The sequence below is a fragment of the Anomalospiza imberbis genome, unplaced genomic scaffold (genome assembly GCF_031753505.1).
Source record: "Anomalospiza imberbis isolate Cuckoo-Finch-1a 21T00152 unplaced genomic scaffold, ASM3175350v1 scaffold_75, whole genome shotgun sequence".
Taxonomy (NCBI): Eukaryota; Metazoa; Chordata; class Aves; order Passeriformes; family Viduidae; genus Anomalospiza; species Anomalospiza imberbis.
The window spans coordinates 129,171-151,145 of NW_027100367.1; the positions used below are offsets into that span (position 1 = coordinate 129,171).

The following is a 21,975-nucleotide window of genomic DNA, read 5'->3' on the forward strand; positions in this document are numbered from 1 at the left end:
CGGCTAGCTGCAATTCCTCTTTGAGTTCAGATTAGTAACTTTGAGTTCAGATTAGTAACTTTGAGTTCAACGGAAGTGTTTTAGAAACAGCAACTTCTAAAACTCCATTTCCACTGCATGTTTGGGCTGCAGACTGACTGTTCCCACGGGACGTCAGCGATTAAATTTGATAGGAATGGAAATGCAGAAGTCCAGAACCAGCTCGGGGAAGCCCTGAGCTGGCAGTCAGAGGGAAGCGGGGTTTTGTTGCTCTTAGGGGCTGGTATTCTTTGGAAATGTCTGAATGTCTGACGGTGGTATTTTTCTTTGTGGCTTCCAGCACAAAGCAGAGCGTGAGTGGATGCTCAGGTTTCCTGGGGAGGGGCTGTGTGGCAAACACTGCTATGAGCTTCACGTCTACCAGAGGATTTTCCGGGTGATTCTTTTCCCTTTTCAGCAGTCCTTTGTGTGACGAGGGCTCCCAGGTAAGAGTTCAAAAAGAGCAGTTCCCAACTACCCCCAAACCACAACAAGCTTGTGGGGCTTCAAGATCTCAAGTACCACAGAGAAAGGAACAGCCGATTCTGCCTTGGTCCTCTTGAAAATCTGTTCCTTGCCGGTTAGGTGTATGTGGGGAGGGGGAAAGAGTTGCTTGTGTCTAAACCAGTCCCATCCTTATGCCCTGAAACTGGAACAGCTTCCTGCCATCAAGGAGCCTCACGTGGGTGCCGTGGTTTTGCTCCTGCAGTCGGGGCCTTTTCTTTTTGGGGTCTCTATTCCCCGGCCAGCACATTTGTTACCTGAACGGTGCTTCAGCAGGAGGGAAACTCACGGGCCAGGAGCTCTCAGGTTTGGGAGCACCCACCCTGGGTATTTCAAGTACCAAAACCTTGGGCAAAGGAGAAAATTGTCTTGCTACTTGAATACTTCTTGTCAGCGCAGCACCTGTGGTGTGAAGCTTTGAAGGGAGAATGTCTTTCCTTCTCTGGACTTGCTGAGAGCAAGTGGTGTTCGTTTTACCTGGGGCGTTGATCAGATACCAGCCAAATTGCTCATTTTAAGTTAGAGAATTAGGTCTTGGCTGTAAAAGAACACGCTGCATTTTCTGTTTCAGAGTCGCATTCTGGAGATATTACAGAGTGCTGCCCGTGTCACCAGAGCTGCCTATGAGCTGCTAGAGGATCGCAGCCTCCTCGCCTGGGTCCCGCACAGCTTAGAGAAAAGGTAACCGGAGGAGGACAGGAGAAATGGGAACAATTTCCCGTCCCCGGTGGAAGAATGACGTGGCTGAGGATGAAAGCAAGGGTGACAGGCAGGGAGGCGGGGGCACCAAGGGCTGCACTGGCAGAACTTGCTGAACGCTGAGGTGTCCCTTGTGGTTTTGAAAACAGAATCAAGACGCTTTCAGGTTGTGGTAGGAGGAGGGGATGATGGGGCTGGGGTGGGGAAGCTTTGTGACTTGGAAACCACTTCCTGAAAAAGCAAAGTGACACCTTGTGCTGGTGTCTTTACCTTTTAAATTTCAAGCACCCTCAGTTCCCATCCTGTCACAGGACCTGCTGCACAGGAAGTGGCACAGTAATGGATTTGAGCTGTCTAGAACATTCTTTCTCCTCCCCTCGCCTCTCTCCCTCACAAAAATAATCTCTTCTGCCACGCCAAGTTCAGGCAAGTGCACCAAAAGTGCACTAGAATATGGTCCCCTGTAGGAGATGGACCAGCTGCTGGTGAGGATCTGCCTTTCAAATGTGGTTTTCTTTTTTTTTTTTCTTTTTTTTCCCTTTGTTTTTGTTTTGTTTTATTTGGTTTTTCAGGTTTCTGGAGAACAAGGTGATAAATAAAATGATTTCCTTACTCCATACTCTATGGCTAATAAATTTAGGAGACAAGAGAGAAAACAAGAATCAATCCCAGACAGTGCTGTTGAGATGGATATATTATCTATCTACCTGTATATAGATATTTGTAGATATATATATATTTTTTTTTTTAATTTTTTTTTCTGTGTAGTGATAATAACGGGATTTTTTTTTGTTAGGATACCTTGCTTTAATGTTTTATATTTTTCTTAAAGTGGTATTTAAAGTTATTAGTTATATTATAATAGTTTATTACATTTATTGGGTAAAGTAACAGTTCCTTGTATTTTATTGGTATCAAGTAATTAATGTTAGTCATTAATTGGTAAGAGTTTATAGTGAATTATTAAGGTACGAATATTGTTTATTCAGGTATGTATTTTTTAATTGTAGGTATTTCCATGTGTTTATATTGGTTTTTATGTTAATGAGTTTGGCTTTTTTTGTTATGAATATCTTAGTATTTTATTAGGGGTTTTTTTTTATTCGTTTAGATGTTTGGTATGTGGATTATTTGTTAAGTATGTTTTTTTATATATATATATAAATATATGTTTTGGAATTTAAGTTATAAATATACTTGTTCAGGATTTTTGTAGAGTTCCATGTAAAAAATGAAGTAGGTAGGGGAGATGGAAAGTAATAATTATAGTTATTAATAAAATGAGTCTTTTAGTTTTTAATAATGATTTAAGTTATTTAGTGATGTTTTAAGTTTTGAAAATATGATGGGCTTATTTTTTATTTCTGCGTAATTGATTGATTTCTAAAAACATTTTGTAATGTTTTTGTAAATTGATTTCTTGTGATTTCGTCGATTTGTATACTTTAAAACATGTTTTCTATTTATGATTGTGTGTTAAGAATAAAAAATTAACAGTTGTTTTATTTGGCAAAGTAGTATGTTTAAAGATGTTTATATTTGGCAGCAATTTATTTAAAGGTACAGATGTGTTATTGTTTCATTTGGTTAGTTAATAAGTAAGTTTGTTTACTGTGGTTCAAGTGTGAGTTGTAGTTCTTTTAGGTGTTAAAAGAGATGTAGAAACAATAGAATTAGGTTATTAAAAGGTCATACTGTTTTGATAATGAGAAGTCAATTTGTGTTGGAGTCATTGGGTATTTTTGGTTGGTGGTTGGGTGTTTTTTTTTTTTTGGTTTTTTTTTTTTTTAAATGTATTCCTGTTATGTTTGGTCTTGGTAGGGTTAATTGTTTTAAATGGTAGGTTTGATGTTTTGAGGTAACTTCTTTGTGGTTTTGTGTGGTTTTGGGGTTGTTTTGTAACTAAATATTAGACAGGTATTTATTTGTAATGATCTCGGTAATTTTACTTTTGGTGGTTGAACTGTCATTTGGGGTATGAGTGTCTAAATGCTCTTTGAAGAGTCGACGTCACGTGTAAGTTTTTTGGTTTGCGATTTAGTGTTTGTAAAGGATGAGGTTAGTTGTGAAGAGCTGTACTACCAAGGTGTGTAGAAAATAGGTTTTTAGGATTGGTGGCTGATAAGCAGCGTATTTGGAGGTGTGGTTCTGGTTGGTGTTACTTGTAGGTTTTGTTTTGGTTGTGGAACTATTTCTTTTGGGGGTTTTGTGTGTTTTAAATAAGGTTTGACACAGTGAGTAGGACTCTGGTCCGATTTCTTTTTTGTGGAACCGTAAGTATAAGGTTTTCTTTAGGTTATGCAATTGACGGGACTACCTTCTGGACTACTTACTAAGTCTTGTACTTGACGAGGTTTTTGTAACTCTGATTTTGCAATCCAAGACGAAAAATGAGAAGACGAAGGAGGTAGAGAGAAGTTGTCTCCTTATAGGACAAAAAGGGTTTAACACAGAAACCCTGCATGGTCTAATCTTGCGGTGGGGGGTTGGGGGGGGTGGGTTCCGAGCGACGGCCGGGCCGGGCCGGGCCGGGCCGCCCGCGGGGCTCGGCAGCGGGCGAGCACCGAGCTGTGCGCGCGAAACGGGAGGCGGCGGCGGCGGGGAGCCGAAGGGAGCCGAGCTGAGCCGAAGGGAGCCGAGCCGAGAGGCTCCGAGTTCAGCCGAGCCGAGCCGAGCTGCGCCGAAGAGGCGAATCCAGCCGAGTCTAGCGGCTAAAAGCCGAGGCGAGCCGAGGAGCCGAGTTCAGCCGAAGCGAGCCGAGCTCCGCCGAGCGCGGCATCCCGAGCAGGCCGGGGCGGGCTCGGGCTGCAGCCCGGCGGGCGCTCTGTGAGGCTCCCCCTCTTGTCCCTCTCTCTGCCTCTCCTTCTTCCTTCTTTCTCCCCGTATTCCTGTTCTCTGTCCGCAGACCCCCCCGGCGCGGCGCCCCTGGGCCCTGGCAGGAGTCCCCGCACGGGGCCGGAGGCTCTCGGCGGATCCCCCCGTGCCGGCCAAACGCCGCCCGGCACTGCCGGACCCGGGGCTTTCCCGGCATCGCGCCGAGAGCGGCCCCCGCTCTGTGCCGTGCCGTCCGTGCCGCGTCCCCGCCGTCTCTGCCACTCCCTCTTTCTGCCCCTCGCCTGTGACAGCGAGGCTGGGCAGGAGCTTCAACCCTTCGGGGGGCTTTCTTGTTGCGGCAGAGTCCCTTTCGGGGGGGATGGACACGTGGAGAGGGATTGAAGGAAGTGCTGGGCTGCTCTGCAGGGCAGTTGGACTCGTTCTGTGCCTTCTTTGGGGGCCGGGAAAAGGGGGCGAAGACGCGGGGCTCTGATGTCCTTTGGGGCGCCCCAAGGTCCCTCGGAGAGGGAGGCACACTGCGGTGGAGGAGCAGGTGGGTGGCGAACGAGGGGGGGTCACGCTGGGTGCCGTCCCCCAGAGGGACCCAAAGCTGCCCCAAAATGCACGGGGAGGCGTGTGTGTAGAATACTAAATCCCGTCAAGTGTTTCGTTTTTGTAGCTATTGGTAAGAATAGGAATTTGTCTCTGAATTCATTTGGAAAGAAACCCCGAGCAGCCCCAGGTGTGAGCTGTGAGGATGAGGAGGGGCCGGCTCCTGCCGGGGGCTCTTTTAAGGGGGTTTGCCTCAGCTCACTTTGGCATGGAGCTGCCGGAGAAGAGGAGCTTTTGGGGGGCTCCCGGGGCTGTCCTTGGAAGGACGGTGAGAGCTTGAGACAGCAGAGTCTGGGGGATCACTTGGATACCTGGAGCATTGCTCCAAGGAGGTGCCGAGGGACAAACCTTTGTGCCGGGAAGAAGCAGCAGCCAAACAGGTGAGCCCATGTGTATTTGTAGCGGGGACATTTCTCCTTTCCCTTTTAAATTTCATCTTGCCAATCCCTCCACGGTGCTCCCAGGGAAAAAAAAAAAAAAAAAAAAAAAAAAGGATTTTGAGGACAAAAGCAATTCAAATTGAAGGTAGCGACTTCTTTTCCATTATTGACCCTGTCTGAACAGGTGGGCAATCCCTCTTCGTTTGTGGTTTTGAGGGTATTGGCTGAAGGCAAACCTGCCTTTTCCAGGGTGTTAGGGGTATCCCAGGGGTGGCAGGGAACCCCTGGGTTCTATTTTAAATGGAAGGGGGAAAATATTGTTGTCGTTTGATGGGTTCGATTTGAGGCTAACCCCCCCCTCCATTTTCATCACCCTTAGGTTTAAATGGAGGGGGCAGCCCCGTTGTCCCTCCTTTTAAAGGGTTTGGCTTGAGGTAAAATCCCCCTTTCCCATCATTTGTCTCGCCGGCCGGGGGTCTATGTAGAAATCACGAACGGGGCGGGACTGCTGAGGAAGGCGTCTCGAGCTGTTTAATTTTCTCGCATCACTCTCATGACATGCTTATGACAGTGGGAAGATGCCAGCAGCTCACATCCCCGCCAGCAGACCAAGAACCTAATGTTAGAATTTACTGGAAAGTTTTTGGACCGGTCACACGAAGCACAAGCATATTGACAGTAGTTCTGTCTAACCCCTGTAAGCACACGTACCTTTGCTTTTTAAAACAATGCTCGCTTATTTCGAGTGCAATACCTGCTTGTAAGCCTTAAAACACAATGCACGGGGCTCCATTCTCAAGCTTAGAACTTCCTAGTGTCTCGCTAGATGTACTTTTCTGTAGCTTAGGGAGTTGTTCTAGAGGGGCGTTAATACACAGACCATTGCTCTAGTTGTAGTTATCTTCTACTTCTTGTATAATTTGTCTGCTGACAAATCTGATGTCTAGTGCTTAGCTCTACCCGCAGTTGTGCTGTTTGTGAGGCCTGCCTTTTTTTTGCAGCTTTCCCCAAACCCTCTGATTTTAAAGATTCCCACAATTTGAGGGATTTCATTTGAGGAAAGCCCCTTCTTTTCTGCCCTTCTAGGGGACGAAATGGAAGGGGAGAACACATTTATTTGCCCTCGATGAAGTGAGGCGAGCACCTGAGTGTGGCGTCGGTTTCGGGGGTTGAACTGAAGGAAGCTGCAGCTCTCGCAGCGTTTGAAGGGTTGAAATCGGGGTGTGCCGCTGCCTTGGAGGGCGCTTCTTCTGCCCCTGGGCCGGCACCAAAGGTTCTGTGGCGGGCGCTGCTGGCATGGCCCGGGGAGCTGCTGAGGGGGAAGGGGAGTTTGGCGCGGCCGGGCTGCCGCGGGACCGCCAGAGCCGCGCCGCTGCGAGGCGTGCGGAGCCGAGGGGAGCTTTGCCGGGCCGGCGGGCGGGAGAGGCGGCGCGGCGCTGCGCCGGTGCCGGCCGGTGCCGGCCGCTCCGTCCGCTCCGGGCGCGGGGCTCGGGCGCCGCCGGGGCGCCCCGGGCCCGGTGCCGGCCCCGCCGGGCAGAGGGGGCAGCGGGCGGGGGTCTCCCGGCGCGGCGCCGCCTCTGCCCGCCGGAGGAGCCGCTTTCGTGCCGGGAGCGCGGCTTTCAATGTTCCCAAGTTCCTTGATGGGGCGGTTTTGAGGTGGTTTTTAGGAATTGATTGTATCGTTTCGTTTGGTTCGTAGTAGGTGTATGCTAATGGACACGGTGTACTTCTCGAATGTCATGGTTCTTGGTTCAGGTGCTGATGACAAGGGGTTTTTTCGATTGAGCTTTGTTGTTGGATTTTTTTTTTTTTTTTTTGTGGGATTTTGGTTGGGGTTTTTTTTGGTTGGTTGGTTGGATAAAAATTATAATTTAAAATTATATTTTTTAAGGTTTACAGTGGTTTTTATGGGTCGTAGCATGAAGTAGAGGGTAGGTTTTTAATTCGGTTGTGGTGACTTTTTTTGCCGTAGAGTCTGTAGTGTTTGTTTTGGTGGGTTTGAGGTAGTGTCCTGTAGTTCATTAGTGAGGTTTTTATAATATTGATGATTGCATTATTGTTTAGTGTATTATAGAGGTTTTATTCATTTGGTTTTTTGATTGTCGTGTATGTTTTATTGTTGCAGAGAATTTGGGAGATATTGTTTATGGTTACACTTATCTTTTGGCTTCGTGTTTATTTCTAGGTAGTATTTTGGTTTTGATGGTTTGAGGCGTTATGGGTTTATTGAGTTAGGAATACTTTTGCTGTTGTTAATTTAAGTTGTTGGGTTTTTGGTTTTTTTTTGTTTTTTTGTAGTTTGATCTATTTGGTTGCAGTTTTTTATTCGTTTTATTTTTGGGAACATGGGTATTTATATGCTAGATTTTTTTAAGGCAGTTATTTTATTTGGGTGGTGATTTGTTTGTTTCTCTGTGGTTTAGATTTTTTTATATCGGTAATGAGTTTGGTGGGTTTTTTTAGTTAATTTTATAGAGTATTGGGTTCTCTTTATGAGTTAGCGTAGAGGTAGAGTTTTGGTTCTATTTTTGGGTTTTAGTAACGTTCAGGGTCTGCTGTAGGGTTTGGAGTTTAGTATGTTAGTTGGGTTTGGTTTTGTTTTTTTTTTTTTTTTTTCTTCTTTTTGGTGGTCTTTGTGATTTGCTGTGTGGGTTTCTATAGGGCTTGAACAAATTTTTGTTTCATTCGTGTGATGTGATAAGAATTGTTAGCGAAAAGAGTGTAGTGTGGGGTTTTTTTGCTGGTAGTTGGTTGGCCGGTGGAGCCGTTCTAGCATTTTTGGACGGCATTGGTGGGAATTGGATGCTGTTTGTATTGGCATTTTAGTTTCAGGAATTGGATTTTAAATGCAAAATTATAACTATAATGAAAGAAAACAAATCCAGAAATATAAAAATGGGAATATAAAATTCCAGTTTTAAATACAAAGAGAATACATATCAAGAGAACATGTAACATAAATAATCTCTTACCACAAGATGTTATAATGTTTGATAGAGAGTGTTTTATATGTTTGTGTAAATACATGTAAACATAGATGATAGCTATAAACTAAATCCATATAAAATATCAACATAAAATGTATCATTAATATGTGTAGATATATAGAAATATAAAGTACAAAAAAACCCCAAAATCATAGAAATCAATACAATACATATAATACTGTGTATGTCTCATAATAACACAGTATAATCCAAATATATTTTATGTCTAAATACAAAATATTTTGTATTTATTGTATATATAAAATTTATTGTAATACAATATACACGCTCTTATAAACGTAAATATCAAAACCATAAATACTGAAATATTCAAATATAGTTTAAAATAAATTTGTTTCATTTAATTTGGTAGTAGGCAGGGTTTTTATTACAAAAATTATAAAATAAAGCTAGAAGTCTATGTATAGAAATACATCATACATACGTTAAGATCTATATAAAAATTAAAAAGTAAGTAAATATATGTATGGGCGTATATATGACGTAAAATAGAAATAATAATTTATCTATCTTGTTGCATTATTATATAGATTACATCTTTTTAATATAATATGTCAATATACACTCTAAATGCAAATGTGAATAAAATTATGAAAATATGTAAATATTTAAAGATCGTTTGAAGAAAGGGCTTTTTTAAGGTTTCGTTTGCTTAAAGGCAGGAATTTTCTTGAAAAGAAAAAGATGTATATACATTTTATTTTGATATAATTCTAAATACAGATAATATATAATCGATGTATAAAGATATCTGTAAAATATAATATAGAAATAAAAATAAGTAATAGGAAGAAATAGAATATAAGTAACACCATACATCACTCTACATTTAAAATGTAAATTTGAATATAAGTGCGAAAAATATAAATTTTAAAAAATTCAACACGGTTTAAAAGAAAGGATTTTTTTTTTTTTTTACTTGGGTAGAGGAAGGGTTTTATTATAAACAGTATAAACCTTTTAGAAATATCAATCTGCATGTAGAAATATATCATCAATATATTGAGATATGTGTAAAAATATAAAATATAATAAAATATAAGTAATAGGAATAAATGTTATGATTATGCATCCATATACACTCTAAATCAAAATGTGGATATAAACATGAAAAGTATAAAAATAAAATAGATTGAAATATAGTTTACAAGAGAAGTTTTTTTTTTTTTTAATTTGGGTTCTTATTGGGTTAAAGGCAGGGGGTTTTTGTTGGTGTTTTGTTTTTTTTTGTTTTTTTTTTTTTTTTTTTTTTTTTTTTTTTTTTTTTTTTTTTTTTTTTTTTTTTGTTTTTGGTTTTTTTTCCCGTGCGGCCCCAAGGCGAGAGGCAGCCCCCGGCTGAGGCGGGCGGCAGTGCCGCCTCCTTGTGGCCAGAGCGCGGTACTGCAGCCCCCCGCGGAGGCGCTGCAGCGGCCGCCATCTTGGGAGTGGCTCGGCCGGAGTGTCGCGGACTCACTTGACCTTCTCATGATGGCGGCAAAAAGGGCGGGAAAATCGAGGACCCCACCGTTAGTCTACAGTGCTGCCTGCACAAAAACCCCGACGCCGCGGCGCCCCGGCGGGATTTTCCGCGGCGATTCCAGGGCCGTGCACGAGGGCTGTGGGGTCAGCAGCAGCGCCGGCGTGCGGATTTTTCGGCGGGGGCCGACAGGCATCGGCAAAAACGCCTCTCTCCGCCGACGGCCCCTCGCTGCCGCCATCTTGGGAGCGCCATGTCGCGGACTCGCTTGACCTTCCCAACTGGGCGGCAAAAACGGCGGGAAAAACCAGGATCCCGCTCTGCCTCCTGCTCCCCACCCTGACGCCGGCGCCGCCCGCGCGGGATTTTTTACGGTGTTGCCCGTGCCGTGGCCAGATGAGCTGGTGAGTAGCGAATCAATCCCTGCCTCCTCGTGAGCAAGTTGCTGGAAGGAGTCATCGGCGCAGGGACGGCTTTTAGCCGGCTTCCGTTCAGTTTCTTTCTCGCAGGTTTCTGGGTGTTTTGATCCGGACGGCACCCCCAGGCTTGCTCTCCCAGCTGGGAGCCCTGCACGCTCGCTGCGGCTTCCACAAATTGTCGCCCGTGCTTGTGGATTGGGAGCACTGTCCTCCTCCACGGTGCCAGCTTTTTCTCTTTACAGAGGAGCACATGTACATGAAGGTGAAGAGATTCCTTCTGTCACACCAGTATTTGGACCTGAGCCGGAATACCGGCTTTCCTCCAGCTTTTCTCCAGTTTTGGTTTTGAGGTAAGAGTCCCATTTTAGGCAATCCAGGAATTCTTCAGAAACGTGTTAAAAGCAGCCGTACAAATACAAGGAAACCTCATTCTCCCACAGGCAGTTAATTAGAAGCACCTTTCTTATGTTTCGTATTGCAATTAAAAATGTCAATTCTCTGGGGTTTTTGTTGCTTTCTCCGTACTAAGGCGCAATGAGCTGTGCTGTGTATGCTCTGTGAGCACAAGCAAAGACTGTTCTGCCCCGGCTAGCTGCAATTCCTCTTTGAGTTCAGATTAGTAACTTTGAGTTCAGATTAGTAACTTTGAGTTCAACGGAAGTGTTTTAGAAACAGCAACTTCTAAAACTCCATTTCCACTGCATGTTTGGGCTGCAGACTGACTGTTCCCACGGGACGTCAGCGATTAAATTTGATAGGAATGGAAATGCAGAAGTCCAGAACCAGCTCGGGGAAGCCCTGAGCTGGCAGTCAGAGGGAAGCGGGGTTTTGTTGCTCTTAGGGGCTGGTATTCTTTGGAAATGTCTGAATGTCTGACGGTGGTATTTTTCTTTGTGGCTTCCAGCACAAAGCAGAGCGTGAGTGGATGCTCAGGTTTCCTGGGGAGGGGCTGTGTGGCAAACACTGCTATGAGCTTCACGTCTACCAGAGGATTTTCCGGGTGATTCTTTTCCCTTTTCAGCAGTCCTTTGTGTGACGAGGGCTCCCAGGTAAGAGTTCAAAAAGAGCAGTTCCCAACTACCCCCAAACCACAACAAGCTTGTGGGGCTTCAAGATCTCAAGTACCACAGAGAAAGGAACAGCCGATTCTGCCTTGGTCCTCTTGAAAATCTGTTCCTTGCCGGTTAGGTGTATGTGGGGAGGGGGAAAGAGTTGCTTGTGTCTAAACCAGTCCCATCCTTATGCCCTGAAACTGGAACAGCTTCCTGCCATCAAGGAGCCTCACGTGGGTGCCGTGGTTTTGCTCCTGCAGTCGGGGCCTTTTCTTTTTGGGGTCTCTATTCCCCGGCCAGCACATTTGTTACCTGAACGGTGCTTCAGCAGGAGGGAAACTCACGGGCCAGGAGCTCTCAGGTTTGGGAGCACCCACCCTGGGTATTTCAAGTACCAAAACCTTGGGCAAAGGAGAAAATTGTCTTGCTACTTGAATACTTCTTGTCAGCGCAGCACCTGTGGTGTGAAGCTTTGAAGGGAGAATGTCTTTCCTTCTCTGGACTTGCTGAGAGCAAGTGGTGTTCGTTTTACCTGGGGCGTTGATCAGATACCAGCCAAATTGCTCATTTTAAGTTAGAGAATTAGGTCTTGGCTGTAAAAGAACACGCTGCATTTTCTGTTTCAGAGTCGCATTCTGGAGATATTACAGAGTGCTGCCCGTGTCACCAGAGCTGCCTATGAGCTGCTAGAGGATTGCAGCCTCCTCGCCTGGGTCCCGCACAGCTTAGAGAAAAGGTAACCGGAGGAGGACAGGAGAAATGGGAACAATTTCCCGTCCCCGGTGGAAGAATGACGTGGCTGAGGATGAAAGCAAGGGTGACAGGCAGGGAGGCGGGGGCACCAAGGGCTGCACTGGCAGAACTTGCTGAACGCTGAGGTGTCCCTTGTGGTTTTGAAAACAGAATCAAGACGCTTTCAGGTTGTGGTAGGAGGAGGGGATGATGGGGCTGGGGTGGGGAAGCTTTGTGACTTGGAAACCACTTCCTGAAAAAGCAAAGTGACACCTTGTGCTGGTGTCTTTACCTTTTAAATTTCAAGCACCCTCAGTTCCCATCCTGTCACAGGACCTGCTGCACAGGAAGTGGCACAGTAATGGATTTGAGCTGTCTAGAACATTCTTTCTCCTCCCCTCGCCTCTCTCCCTCACAAAAATAATCTCTTCTGCCACGCCAAGTTCAGGCAAGTGCACCAAAAGTGCACTAGAATATGGTCCCCTGTAGGAGATGGACCAGCTGCTGGTGAGGATCTGCCTTTCAAATGTGGTTTTCTTTTTTTTTTTTCTTTTTTTTCCCTTTGTTTTTGTTTTGTTTTATTTGGTTTTTCAGGTTTCTGGAGAACAAGGTGATAAATAAAATGATTTCCTTACTCCATACTCTATGGCTAATAAATTTAGGAGACAAGAGAGAAAACAAGAATCAATCCCAGACAGTGCTGTTGAGATGGATATATTATCTATCTACCTGTATATAGATATTTGTAGATATATATATATTTTTTTTTTTAATTTTTTTTTCTGTGTAGTGATAATAACGGGATTTTTTTTTGTTAGGATACCTTGCTTTAATGTTTTATATTTTTCTTAAAGTGGTATTTAAAGTTATTAGTTATATTATAATAGTTTATTACATTTATTGGGTAAAGTAACAGTTCCTTGTATTTTATTGGTATCAAGTAATTAATGTTACTCATTAATTGGTAAGAGTTTATAGTGAATTATTAAGGTACGAATATTGTTTATTCAGGTATGTATTTTTTAATTGTAGGTATTTCCATGTGTTTATATTGGTTTTTATGTTAATGAGTTTGGCTTTTTTTGTTATGAATATCTTAGTATTTTATTAGGGGTTTTTTTTTATTCGTTTAGATGTTTGGTATGTGGATTATTTGTTAAGTATGTTTTTTTATATATATATATAAATATATGTTTTGGAATTTAAGTTATAAATATACTTGTTCAGGATTTTTGTAGAGTTCCATGTAAAAAATGAAGTAGGTAGGGGAGATGGAAAGTAATAATTATAGTTATTAATAAAATGAGTCTTTTAGTTTTTAATAATGATTTAAGTTATTTAGTGATGTTTTAAGTTTTGAAAATATGATGGGCTTATTTTTTATTTCTGCGTAATTGATTGATTTCTAAAAACATTTTGTAATGTTTTTGTAAATTGATTTCTTGTGATTTCGTCGATTTGTATACTTTAAAACATGTTTTCTATTTATGATTGTGTGTTAAGAATAAAAAATTAACAGTTGTTTTATTTGGCAAAGTAGTATGTTTAAAGATGTTTATATTTGGCAGCAATTTATTTAAAGGTACAGATGTGTTATTGTTTCATTTGGTTAGTTAATAAGTAAGTTTGTTTACTGTGGTTCAAGTGTGAGTTGTAGTTCTTTTAGGTGTTAAAAGAGATGTAGAAACAATAGAATTAGGTTATTAAAAGGTCATACTGTTTTGATAATGAGAAGTCAATTTGTGTTGGAGTCATTGGGTATTTTTGGTTGGTGGTTGGGTGGTTTTTTTTTTCCCTTTGTTTTTGTTTTGTTTTATTTTGTTTTTCAGGTTTCTGGAGAACAAGGTGATAAATAAAATGATTTCCTTACTCCATACTCTATGGCTAATAAATTTAGGAGTCAAGAGAGAAAACAAGAATCAATCCCAGACAGTGCTGTTGAGATGGATATATTATCTATCTACCTGTATATAGATATTTGTAGATATATGTATTTTTTTTTTTAATTTTTTTTTCTGTGTAGTGATAATAACGGGATTTTTTTTTGTTAGGATACCTTGCTTTAATGTTTTATATTTTTCATAAAGTGTGATTTAAAGTTATATTATAATAGTTTATTACATTTATTGGGTAAAGTAACAGTTCCTTGTATTTCATTGGCATCAAGTAATTAATGTTAGTCATTAATTGGTAAGAGTTTATAGTGAATTATTAAGGTACGAATATTGTTTATTCAGGTATGTATTTTTTAATTGTAGGTATTTCCATGTGTTTATATTGGTTTTTATGTTAATGAGTTTGGCTTTTTTTGTTATGAATATCTTAGTATTTTATTAGGGGTTTTTTTTTATTCGTTTAGATGTTTGGTATGTGGATTATTTGTTAAGTATGTTTTTTTATATATATATATAAATATATGTTTTGGAATTTAAGTTATAAATATACTTGTTCAGGATTTTTGTAGAGTTCCATGTAAAAAATGAAGTAGGTAGGGGAGATGGAAAGTAATAATTATAGTTATTAATAAAATGAGTCTTTTAGTTTTTAATAATGATTTAAGTTATTTAGTGATGTTTTAAGTTTTGAAAATATGATGGGCTTATTTTTTATTTCTGCGTAATTGATTGATTTCTAAAAACATTTTGTAATGTTTTTGTAAATTGATTTCTTGTGATTTCGTCGATTTGTATACTTTAAAACATGTTTTCTATTTATGATTGTGTGTTAAGAATAAAAAATTAACAGTTGTTTTATTTGGCAAAGTAGTATGTTTAAAGATGTTTATATTTGGCAGCAATTTATTTAAAGGTACAGATGTGTTATTGTTTCATTTGGTTAGTTAATAAGTAAGTTTGTTTACTGTGGTTCAAGTGTGAGTTGTAGTTCTTTTAGGTGTTAAAAGAGATGTAGAAACAATAGAATTAGGTTATTAAAAGGTCATACTGTTTTGATAATGAGAAGTCAATTTGTGTTGGAGTCATTGGGTATTTTTGGTTGGTGGTTGGGTGGTTTTTTTTTTCCCTTTGTTTTTGTTTTGTTTTATTTTGTTTTTCAGGTTTCTGGAGAACAAGGTGATAAATAAAATGATTTCCTTACTCCATACTCTATGGCTAATAAATTTAGGAGTCAAGAGAGAAAACAAGAATCAATCCCAGACAGTGCTGTTGAGATGGATATATTATCTATCTACCTGTATATAGATATTTGTAGATATATGTATTTTTTTTTTTAATTTTTTTTTCTGTGTAGTGATAATAACGGGATTTTTTTTTGTTAGGATACCTTGCTTTAATGTTTTATATTTTTCATAAAGTGTGATTTAAAGTTATTAGTTATATTATAATAGTTTATTACATTTATTGGGTAAAGTAACAGTTCCTTGTATTTCATTGGCATCAAGTAATTAATGTTAGTCATTAATTGGTAAGAGTTTATAGTGAATTATTAAGGTACGAATATTGTTTATTCAGGTATGTATTTTTTAATTGTAGGTATTTCCATGTGTTTATATTGGTTTTTATGTTAATGAGTTTGGCTTTTTTTGTTATGAATATCTTAGTATTTTATTAGGGTTTTTTTTTTATTCGTTTACATGTTTGGTATGTGGATTATTTGTTAAGTATGTTTTTTTATATATATATATATAAATATATGTTTTGGAATTTAAGTTATAAATATACTTGTTCAGGATTTTTGTAGAGTTCCATGTAAAAAATGAAGTAGGTAGGGGAGATGGAAAGTAATAATTATAGTTATTAATAAAATGAGTCTTTTAGTTTTTAATAATGATTTAAGTTATTTAGTGATGTTTTAAGTTTTGAAAATATGATGGGCTTATTTTTTATTTCTGCGTAATTGATTGATTTCTAAAAACATTTTGTAATGTTTTTGTAAATTGATTTCTTGTGATTTCGTCGATTTGTATACTTTAAAACATGTTTTCTATTTATGATTGTGTGTTAAGAATAAAAAATTAACAGTTGTTTTATTTGGCAAAGTAGTATGTTTAAAGATGTTTATATTTGGCAGCAATTTATTTAAAGGTACAGATGTGTTATTGTTTCATTTGGTTAGTTAATAAGTAAGTTTGTTTACTGTGGTTCAAGTGTGAGTTGTAGTTCTTTTAGGTGTTAAAAGAGATGTAGAAACAATAGAATTAGGTTATTAAAAGGTCATACTGTTTTGATAATGAGAAGTCAATTTGTGTTGGAGTCATTGGGTATTTTTGGTTGGTGGTTGGGTGTTTTTTTTTTTTTGTTTTTTTTTTTTTTAAATGTATTCCTGTTATGTTTGGTCTTGGTAGGGTTAATTGTTTTAAATGGTAGGTTTGATGTTTTGAGGTAACTTCTTTGTGGTTTTGTGTGGTTTTGGGGTTGTTTTGTAACTAAATATTAGACAGGTATTTATTTGTAATGATCTCGGTAATTTTACTTTTGGTGGTTGAACTGTCATTTGGGGTATGAGTGTCTAAATGCTCTTTGAAGAGTCGACGTCACGTGTAAGTTTTTTGGTTTGCGATTTAGTGTTTGTAAAGGATGAGGTTAGTTGTGAAGAGCTGTACTACCAAGGTGTGTAGAAAATAGGTTTTTAGGATTGGTGGCTGATAAGCAGCGTATTTGGAGGTGTGGTTCTGGTTGGTGTTACTTGTAGGTTTTGTTTTGGTTGTGGAACTATTTCTTTTGGGGGTTTTGTGTGTTTTAAATAAGGTTTGACACAGTGAGTAGGACTCTGGTCCGATTTCTTTTTTGTGGAACCGTAAGTATAAGGTTTTCTTTAGGTTATGCAATTGACGGGACTACCTTCTGGACTACTTACTAAGTCTTGTACTTGACGAGGTTTTTGTAACTCTGATTTTGCAATCCAAGACGAAAAATGAGAAGACGAAGGAGGTAGAGAGAAGTTGTCTCCTTATAGGACAAAAAGGGTTTAACACAGAAACCCTGCATGGTCTAATCTTGCGGTGGGGGGTTGGGGGGGGTGGGTTCCGAGCGACGGCCGGGCCGGGCCGGGCCGGGCCGCCCGCGGGGCTCGGCAGCGGGCGAGCACCGAGCTGTGCGCGCGAAACGGGAGGCGGCGGCGGCGGGGAGCCGAAGGGAGCCGAGCTGAGCCGAAGGGAGCCGAGCCGAGAGGCTCCGAGTTCAGCCGAGCCGAGCCGAGCTGCGCCGAAGAGGCGAATCCAGCCGAGTCTAGCGGCTAAAAGCCGAGGCGAGCCGAGGAGCCGAGTTCAGCCGAAGCGAGCCGAGCTCCGCCGAGCGCGGCATCCCGAGCAGGCCGGGGCGGGCTCGGGCTGCAGCCCGGCGGGCGCTCTGTGAGGCTCCCCCTCTTGTCCCTCTCTCTGCCTCTCCTTCTTCCTTCTTTCTCCCCGTATTCCTGTTCTCTGTCCGCAGACCCCCCCGGCGCGGCGCCCCTGGGCCCTGGCAGGAGTCCCCGCACGGGGCCGGAGGCTCTCGGCGGATCCCCCCGTGCCGGCCAAACGCCGCCCGGCACTGCCGGACCCGGGGCTTTCCCGGCATCGCGCCGAGAGCGGCCCCCGCTCTGTGCCGTGCCGTCCGTGCCGCGTCCCCGCCGTCTCTGCCACTCCCTCTTTCTGCCCCTCGCCTGTGACAGCGAGGCTGGGCAGGAGCTTCAACCCTTCGGGGGGCTTTCTTGTTGCGGCAGAGTCCCTTTCGGGGGGGATGGACACGTGGAGAGGGATTGAAGGAAGTGCTGGGCTGCTCTGCAGGGCAGTTGGACTCGTTCTGTGCCTTCTTTGGGGGCCGGGAAAAGGGGGCGAAGACGCGGGGCTCTGATGTCCTTTGGGGCGCCCCAAGGTCCCTCGGAGAGGGAGGCACACTGCGGTGGAGGAGCAGGTGGGTGGCGAACGAGGGGGGGTCACGCTGGGTGCCGTCCCCCAGAGGGACCCAAAGCTGCCCCAAAATGCACGGGGAGGCGTGTGTGTAGAATACTAAATCCCGTCAAGTGTTTCGTTTTTGTAGCTATTGGTAAGAATAGGAATTTGTCTCTGAATTCATTTGGAAAGAAACCCCGAGCAGCCCCAGGTGTGAGCTGTGAGGATGAGGAGGGGCCGGCTCCTGCCGGGGGCTCTTTTAAGGGGGTTTGCCTCAGCTCACTTTGGCATGGAGCTGCCGGAGAAGAGGAGCTTTTGGGGGGCTCCCGGGGCTGTCCTTGGAAGGACGGTGAGAGCTTGAGACAGCAGGGTCTGGGGGGTCACTTGGATACCTGGAGCATTGCTCCAAGGAGGTGCCGAGGGACAAACCTTTGTGCCGGGAAGAAGCAGCAGCCAAACAGGTGAGCCCATGTGTATTTGTAGCGGGGACATTTCTCCTTTCCCTTTTAAATTTCATCTTGCCAATCCCTCCACGGTGCTCCCAGGGAAAAAAAAAAAAAAAAAAAAAAAAAAAAAGGATTTTGAGGACAAAAGCAATTCAAATTGAAGGTAGCGACTTCTTTTCCATTATTGACCCTGTCTGAACAGGTGGGCAATCCCTCTTCGTTTGTGGTTTTGAGGGTATTGGCTGAAGGCAAACCTGCCTTTTCCAGGGTGTTAGGGGTATCCCAGGGGTGGCAGGGAACCCCTGGGTTCTATTTTAAATGGAAGGGGGAAAATATTGTTGTCGTTTGATGGGTTCGATTTGAGGCTAACCCCCCCCTCCATTTTCATCACCCTTAGGTTTAAATGGAGGGGGCAGCCCCGTTGTCCCTCCTTTTAAAGGGTTTGGCTTGAGGTAAAATCCCCCTTTCCCATCATTTGTCTCGCCGGCCGGGGGTCTATGTAGAAATCACGAACGGGGCGGGACTGCTGAGGAAGGCGTCTCGAGCTGTTTAATTTTCTCGCATCACTCTCATGACATGCTTATGACAGTGGGAAGATGCCAGCAGCTCACATCCCCGCCAGCAGACCAAGAACCTAATGTTAGAATTTACTGGAAAGTTTTTGGACCGGTCACACGAAGCACAAGCATATTGACAGTAGTTCTGTCTAACCCCTGTAAGCACACGTACCTTTGCTTTTTAAAACAATGCTCGCTTATTTCGAGTGCAATACCTGCTTGTAAGCCTTAAAACACAATGCACGGGGCTCCATTCTCAAGCTTAGAACTTCCTAGTGTCTCGCTAGATGTACTTTTCTGTAGCTTAGGGAGTTGTTCTAGAGGGGCGTTAATACACAGACCATTGCTCTAGTTGTAGTTATCTTCTACTTCTTGTATAATTTGTCTGCTGACAAATCTGATGTCTAGTGCTTAGCTCTACCCGCAGTTGTGCTGTTTGTGAGGCCTGCCTTTTTTTTGCAGCTTTCCCCAAACCCTCTGATTTTAAAGATTCCCACAATTTGAGGGATTTCATTTGAGGAAAGCCCCTTCTTTTCTGCCCTTCTAGGGGACGAAATGGAAGGGGAGAACACATTTATTTGCCCTCGATGAAGTGAGGCGAGCACCTGAGTGTGGCGTCGGTTTCGGGGGTTGAACTGAAGGAAGCTGCAGCTCTCGCAGCGTTTGAAGGGTTGAAATCGGGGTGTGCCGCTGCCTTGGAGGGCGCTTCTTCTGCCCCTGGGCCGGCACCAAAGGTTCTGTGGCGGGCGCTGCTGGCATGGCCCGGGGAGCTGCTGAGGGGGAAGGGGAGTTTGGCGCGGCCGGGCTGCCGCGGGACCGCCAGAGCCGCGCCGCTGCGAGGCGTGCGGAGCCGAGGGGAGCTTTGCCGGGCCGGCGGGCGGGAGAGGCGGCGCGGCGCTGCGCCGGTGCCGGCCGGTGCCGGCCGCTCCGTCCGCTCCGGGCGCGGGGCTCGGGCGCCGCCGGGGCGCCCCGGGCCCGGTGCCGGCCCCGCCGGGCAGAGGGGGCAGCGGGCGGGGGTCTCCCGGCGCGGCGCCGCCTCTGCCTGCCGGAGGAGCCGCTTTCGTGCCGGGAGCGCGGCTTTCAATGTTCCCAAGTTCCTTGATGGGGCGGTTTTGAGGTGGTTTTTAGGAATTGATTGTATCGTTTCGTTTGGTTCGTAGTAGGTGTATGCTAATGGACACGGTGTACTTCTCGAATGTCATGGTTCTTGGTTCAGGTGCTGATGACAAGGGGTTTTTTCGATTGAGCTTTGTTGTTGGATTTTTTTTTTTTTTTTTTTTGTGGGATTTTGGTTGGGGTTTTTTTTGGTTGGTTGGTTGGTTGGTTGGTTGGATAAAAATTATAATTTAAAATTATATTTTTTAAGGTTTACAGTGGTTTTTATGGGTCGTAGCATGAAGTAGAGGGTAGGTTTTTAATTCGGTTGTGGTGACTTTTTTTGCCGTAGAGTCTGTAGTGTTTGTTTTGGTGGGTTTGAGGTAGTGTCCTGTAGTTCATTAGTGAGGTTTTTATAATATTGATGATTGCATTATTGTTTAGTGTATTATAGAGGTTTTATTCATTTGGTTTTTTGATTGTCGTGTATGTTTTATTGTTGCAGAGAATTTGGGAGATATTGTTTATGGTTACACTTATCTTTTGGCTTCGTGTTTATTTCTAGGTAGTATTTTGGTTTTGATGGTTTGAGGCGTTATGGGTTTATTGAGTTAGGAATACTTTTGCTGTTGTTAATTTAAGTTGTTGGGTTTTTGGTTTTTTTTTGTTTTTTTGTAGTTTGATCTATTTGGTTGCAGTTTTTTATTCGTTTTATTTTTGGGAACATGGGTATTTATATGCTAGATTTTTTTAAGGCAGTTATTTTATTTGGGTGGTGATTTGTTTGTTTCTCTGTGGTTTAGATTTTTTTATATCGGTAATGAGTTTGGTGGGTTTTTTTAGTTAATTTTATAGAGTATTGGGTTCTCTTTATGAGTTAGCGTAGAGGTAGAGTTTTGGTTCTATTTTTGGGTTTTAGTAACGTTCAGGGTCTGCTGTAGGGTTTGGAGTTTAGTATGTTAGTTGGGTTTGGTTTGTTTTTTGTTTTTTTTTTTTCTTCTTTTTGGTGGTCTTTGTGATTTGCTGTGTGGGTTTCTATAGGGCTTGAACAAATTTTTGTTTCATTCGTGTGATGTGATAAGAATTGTTAGCGAAAAGAGTGTAGTGTGGGGTTTTTTTGCTGGTAGTTGGTTGGCCGGTGGAGCCGTTCTAGCATTTTTGGACGGCATTGGTGGGAATTGGATGCTGTTTGTATTGGCATTTTAGTTTCAGGAATTGGATTTTAAATGCAAAATTATAACTATAATGAAAGAAAACAAATCCAGAAATATAAAAATGGGAATATAAAATTCCAGTTTTAAATACAAAGAGAATACATATCAAGAGAACATGTAACATAAATAATCTCTTACCACAAGATGTTATAATGTTTGATAGAGAGTGTTTTATATGTTTGTGTAAATACATGTAAACATAGATGATAGCTATAAACTAAATCCATATAAAATATCAACATAAAATGTATCATTAATATGTGTAGATATATAGAAATATAAAGTACAAAAAAACCCCAAAATCATAGAAATCAATACAATACATATAATACTGTGTATGTCTCATAATAACACAGTATAATCCAAATATATTTTATGTCTAAATACAAAATATTTTGTATTTATTGTATATATAAAATTTATTGTAATACAATATACACGCTCTTATAAACGTAAATATCAAAACCATAAATACTGAAATATTCAAATATAGTTTAAAATAAATTTGTTTCATTTAATTTGGTAGTAGGCAGGGTTTTTATTACAAAAATTATAAAATAAAGCTAGAAGTCTATGTATAGAAATACATCATACATACGTTAAGATCTATATAAAAATTAAAAAGTAAGTAAATATATGTATGGGCGTATATATGACGTAAAATAGAAATAATAATTTATCTATCTTGTTGCATTATTATATAGATTACATCTTTTTAATATAATATGTCAATATACACTCTAAATGCAAATGTGAATAAAATTATGAAAATATGTAAATATTTAAAGATCGTTTGAAGAAAGGGCTTTTTTAAGGTTTCGTTTGCTTAAAGGCAGGAATTTTCTTGAAAAGAAAAAGATGTATATACATTTTATTTTGATATAATTCTAAATACAGATAATATATAATCGATGTATAAAGATATCTGTAAAATATAATATAGAAATAAAAATAAGTAATAGGAAGAAATAGAATATAAGTAACACCATACATCACTCTACATTTAAAATGTAAATTTGAATATAAGTGCGAAAAATATAAATTTTAAAAAATTCAACACGGTTTAAAAGAAAGGATTTTTTTTTTTTTTTACTTGGGTAGAGGAAGGGTTTTATTATAAACAGTATAAACCTTTTAGAAAT

General features: G+C 41.6%; 1 long non-coding RNA gene across 2 annotated transcripts in view; it reads left to right on the forward strand.

Annotated features, from left to right (window-relative positions):
- Positions 1–9,255: 9,255 nt before the first annotated feature.
- LOC137467683 (uncharacterized) overlaps positions 9,256–21,975 on the forward strand; it is a 357,035-nt gene continuing 344,315 nt past the window's right edge. Inside the window, exon 1 of one of the 2 annotated variants that reach the window (XR_010995593.1) lies at positions 9,256–9,320. This is a non-coding gene — a long non-coding RNA (uncharacterized lncRNA). Of the gene's footprint in view, positions 9,328–21,975 lie in introns of both variants that reach the window. The other variant, XR_010995592.1, reaches the window with a different exon arrangement.